Source organism: Arvicanthis niloticus, chromosome 27 (assembly GCF_011762505.2).
Source record: "Arvicanthis niloticus isolate mArvNil1 chromosome 27, mArvNil1.pat.X, whole genome shotgun sequence".
Taxonomy (NCBI): Eukaryota; Metazoa; Chordata; class Mammalia; order Rodentia; family Muridae; genus Arvicanthis; species Arvicanthis niloticus.
In genome coordinates this window covers 19586267-19591862 of record NC_133435.1, presented here as the reverse complement: position 1 = coordinate 19591862, position 5596 = coordinate 19586267, and positions in this window count along the sequence as shown.

Genomic DNA, 5596 nt, shown 5'->3' with positions numbered 1-5596 from the left:
TCAGCTGCTGGCCTGAGCTGCTTTGATAGAAGGAGGACCAAGCTTATTGCTCTTTTCTTTTTACCCTTTTATTTTATTGAACTTTCCAACTCTCATTGCATCAAAACAGGGATCTTAAAAAACCACAGGCAGAAGTCTTACTCAAAAGATTACAATTCTGCATGGAGAAGTTAGCACTGTTTTTTAGTTCAAAGCTGGGTCTGGTGACACACCCCTATGGGAGGCTGAGGTAGAAGGCAAACTCAGAGAGCACCCTGGGCTACAGGCTGAATGGAGAACAGTCTGGGTAACTTACAGAGACTCTATTTCATAGTTAAAAACGGGCAGTGTTAGGTCTCAGTTCCTCCAGAGACATAGAAATGAGTTCCAGCCGGACTGTAGATTTCTGGAGTTTGGATAAAAGCAGGCATTCCTGGGAAACTGATCAAATGGTCTTTTCATCCCCAAAAGAAGCTCCCCCCGCCCCAGGTTCCCATCCCCGTTATAATCTGCATAATGTCCACCCTAAGCTCTCTTCTCTCTTTTTCTCTCTGCTCTAGACACTTCTAGATGCTTCTGGATCGTTTCTTTCTCTCATCCACAATAAAAACCTCCCGTAATGGAGTCTTGATGTCTGCTGTCTCTTTACTGAGGCACCCTTGAATACAGGGAAGAGGATATCCTTGAAATATAGCTCAACGGTAGAGCCCAAACCTTTTTCATGTTTGGGAAACTTTCAGATTTATAAAAACATGGGAAAATAATACAAGCACATCCTTCAATGGTTTTCTTCAAATGGCAACATGTTTAAAAAAAAAAAAAAAACAAAGCAAAACAAAACAAAACAAACCGCATTATAGTGTTTAGAGCCAGTAACTCAACACTATTGTCCTTCTGGGAATAGTTTAAGGTATTAATTAATTAATTAATTAATTAATGGAAAATTTAGTAAAATTTTCCATTTCTCCACTTGTTTAAAAATGTCTATACTGGTTTTATAGTCATAGGTTATTTATAATATAGTTTGTTATTTATAATATAGTTTTTGATTTAAAGGGATTTCAACCCATATCTATGAGTCCTCAGAATTGCCAGCCATGTCAAAACAAACACAGATGCTGTTGAAAATCCAAAATCGCAACAGGTAGGACACATCTTCAAGACTATCCAGTGTTAGTCCTTAAGTAGAAAAATCTTTTCATTAGCCAAGAAAAGATAAATTGACATTTTAAAAATTGATTTAGGGTTAATGTTCATCTAAATTCATATACTGAGATCTCATCTGCCAGTGGGATTTCTCTCGGAGGCTGAGCATACCGGACGTAATTGGGTTGTGAGGGTGCAGCAGCCCACAGGATGGGGTTAGTGCCCATCTTTCTCTGGCAAGAAAGCATGGTTCCCTCCTGGATCTGTAGGCCATCATGACATGCAGGAGATGTGGAGAGATAACGGGAGTGGAGCTTAACCCCCTGAGCTGCCTCTTGTCTCCTCCCTTCAAACACTGAAGAATGTGTCACTGCTGAGAGTTGAGATCAGGCCATGCCTGGCTCTATGTGGTTGAAACTCTGGTTTCCCCAGGATGTGCCTTGCCCAGAGGGACTCCATTTTACAAACATTTTGATACCATTTTGAATGTACAGAGAATGACACTGCACTTTGGTGGGCACGTAACTCAGTCTGTTTGGCACAGCTCATAAGGCAGAGAAAAATAAAAGACTTGTTTCTAAAAGTAAAAAAAAACAAAACATAAGATTTCATTCTAGAAACATCACAGCAAATTGGTATTTTGTAAGCAGGTGGGCATATCCAAATTCTGTCATGAAAACCAGGCCTAAGAATTTATCAGACACAACAGCCCAAAGATAGGATTCAACATTGTACCTGGAAACCAGAACCCCTGATGTCACAATGTCAATGGCCCCAACATTGGTCATCTGATTACCCTGTGTGTATGTCAACAGTGTGACAACAGGTTGGGGATTCCCAGCTGTCACAGGGGCTTCAGCTCAGTTTGTCCCCATTGCTGATATAGCCTAATGCCATCAGTTTGTCTGTCTGCCACTTGTCCTTCCGGGCTTGCTATTCATCTGCTCACGTGTCTATCTGAACCTAGGTCTATCCCTTTCCTTTACAAACCCCATGCTTCGCCAACTAGCCTCTGCAGCTCAAATTAACCCTGAGGCTCAGTACAACTCTGCAGTGCCCTAGGATCCATGACAGTACTTCCAGCAGATCTCATCTCCCACAGAGGGCCCCTGGCCACCCTATCAGCTTCCTCCTCTGCCTCTCCCCCCTCTTTAAAAGCTCATGGGACTCTGCCATGTATCCTTTAGCCAATTGTACTCATTAGGTAACCTAGGTAACCTGTATAATCTCTCTCTCTCTCTCTCTCTCTCTCTCTCTCTCTCTCTCTCTCTCTCTCTCACACACACACACACACACACACTCACAGTGACTTGTGCTATGTGATGTGAGGGTTCTTTGTATTTAAGAGCTTGGCTGGCTATTGGGAAGAAAACAGGACTCTGGCAAATTGTTGACAATGAAGGTGGTTTGTGACTTTATGGACATTCAACAAACTATTCTCGTGGGAAAACACAGATGTGTCACGTGTTTCTCGCAGTTGCCCACAATCAGCACAGTTTACCTTGACTCTGAGCCAGCAGAGCTGTGTGCTGCTTCGTCAGCCTAGCCCAAGGGCCTGCCGTGCTTCCTTCAGAATGGATTAAGTTTTTCAAAACAAATAAAATACGTGTTTAGGAGGCAGAGTTCATAAACTTGGGGAAAAGGCTTTGGGGTGTGTCTGATATTACAAGTGACTGACTGTCCATGGTCACATTCTGAATGTGAACCAAAGTGTATCTAGGTTTTATTTACTTCTCAGCCAAAGTGTCTGAATCAAGCCTTGACAGAGGGTGATATCAATGCCAAGCAGTGATGAGCCATCTACTTCAATGTGGCCTGAGGTCTGGTGACTAGCTTTCCCAGATCCATACAGGTCAGCAGAGAAACAAAGTCACTGGGTGTGCCACTGGCTTCTCTCCACACTCCTCCTGCTCTTCCTGCCCGGTCAAGTAGAAACCAAAATTAAATACATATTCAAGGTCATTGGGAAACTTATCATTTAGATTTCAACCTTTTGGAGAATAAATAGATCAACATGTAGTGATATCTCAATCAACATGTAGTAAGATTTTCTTATGGCGAAAATCTCTGTGGGTATGAATATTCCTCCTAAACAACTTAAATATTTATAAAATACTTATAAGTATTTCTTTTCAGTTGGGTGCCATGGCATACATCTGTAATCAGCACTTGGGAGCTGAAACAGGAGGATTCTGTCTCAAAACCTGTTTGGTTTACATAGTATAGAGTTATAGGTAGAATTCTGGTCCAAGGAAAGCAAAATAAAACATTTTCTTAAAATTTCACACACATGTAGTTTTATTTTTTCAAAACCCTTTCCCCCTCTCCCCTCCCCCCACACAAGACTGGGCAGAGTCATGCGGGGGGACTCGGGATTCAAACCGGGAGAACAAAGGGCACGGGGTCGCCCTCTGGAGGCTGGCACCAAAGGTGTACGCCACCACTCGTTCACTCAAAACCTGTTTTTAATGACGGTTCTTAAATGCTTTAGCCTCCCTTTTAGCTCACCACCCACCAGAGGTAATGGGAAAGAAAGCAGACAGGGAAAGTAGACCTATTTAGAAATGATTCTTTGGAGCAATTCCCATCTGTGTTGTCTGGAAATCTGCAGTTCAGTTCACAGGTCAGCAATGGCAGCTAGATCCACTCACAAACACTTCACCGATACACCAGCATTCCAGTTCCACAGAGTCAGGTGAGCAACAAGGTGACATGACCTAGCAGAGACAGCCAGGCCTCAGCCTTGGCACAAGTCAGTAGGAGGGACACTAGGAAAAGTTCTCAGCTGTGCCTCTCTCAGAGAAGTGAAGATCAGTGAAGACTGGAAACCTTGCAAGATAAGCTCAGCCCCCACCATCATCAGTTTTATTTATATCTCTCCAAACATCACATGTCCTCAGCATGTCTGTCTGTCTCACTCTGCCAATCAGCCCACAGAAGTGGCAAGAAACTGCAGCACACCACCAGAAGATTTTTGATGCATTTCTTTCTATGGAGCTCAAGTACATAATGTCTGTTGTTAGTGAAGAATCCTTCATCACGTGTCCTTTCCATGTGTTTATTTTAGTAGAACATCCTTTCTCCTGTGTCTGCTTCAGTGAAACGTTCCTTTTCAAGTCTGCCTTAGCCTTTCACCTGTGTCCATTTCAGGAAAATACTCCTTCATGTGCTTGCCCCAGTAAAACACCAACTGACTTTCCAAAGAAGCACACACACACACACACACACACACACACAAACACACACACACACACACACACACGTATAGATGATCATATACCAAGGCATGGGTACAATGATTAGAGGACATTTTTCTTGAACCCCATCTCTCTTCCCAATTATGGGTTCTGGAGATTGAATCCAGGTTGTTAGGCTTGGCAGCAAGTGTCTTTGCCTACTGAGCTAACTCACAGGCTAGAGAAAACATTTTATTTTAAAGATTTATTTATATGAGTACACTTCTGCTGTCTTCAGACACACCAGAAGAGGGCATCAGATCCCATTACAGATGGTTGTGAGCCACCATGTGGTTGCTGGGAATTAAACTCAGGACCTCTGGAAGAGCAGTCAGTGCTCTTAACCACTGAGCCATCTTTCCAGCCTCAGAGAAAACATTTTATCTGAGAGGATACAATTTTTCTCATATAGTTTGTTTAAAATAAAAAATAGGCTTTATTTCCTAACTATTGTAAATACTTTGGGGAGAAGGAGATGGAGTGAAATTTATTCAGTCAGAGTGATGCATCTAGCATGATGACGTTATAATATGCCAATATTTTATTGCTGTTAAGAAAATCACATACTTTACTGGCTTAGAACATCAGTATTATTAGCTCATTTAAAACATGTGCTTATTCTATTTTATGTGTGTGAATGTTTGCCTGAATGATGTAGGGGTACCCACTGGCTGCCTGTTTGAGAAGGTCAGAAGAGGGTATCAAATCCCCTGGAACTGGAGTAACAGATTGTTGTGAACCACTACGTAGGTTTTTGGAACGAAACCTAGGTCCTCTGCAAGACTAAGAAGTTCTCTTAACAACTGAGCTTTCTCCTCAGCCCCTGTGAGTTGGCTCAGTAGGCAAAGACACTTGCTGCCAAGCCTAACAACCTGGATTCAATCTCCAGAACCCACAATTGGGAAGAGAGATGGGGTTCGAGAAAAATGTCCTCTAATCATTGTACCCATGCCTTGGTATATGATCATAGCTTTCTGGAGTACGTACACTCTTGTTCAGCAGTATACGAAGGAAACCAAAGTATCAGCAGGTTGGGGAGCGATGTTGTTGGGGTCTCTTCTGGCTCTGGACTGTTGAAGGTGAGCTCTTCACTCCACATGTGTGCATCCACGAATCCAGTTCCATTGGCTATGTCTGAACATGGCTCCATTTTTGATCTATAGCACCCAAGTGTTGCACAGTAATGTTAGATGTTCATAGGCTCCTTATTACTGGCTTTCAATGTGGCCATGAGA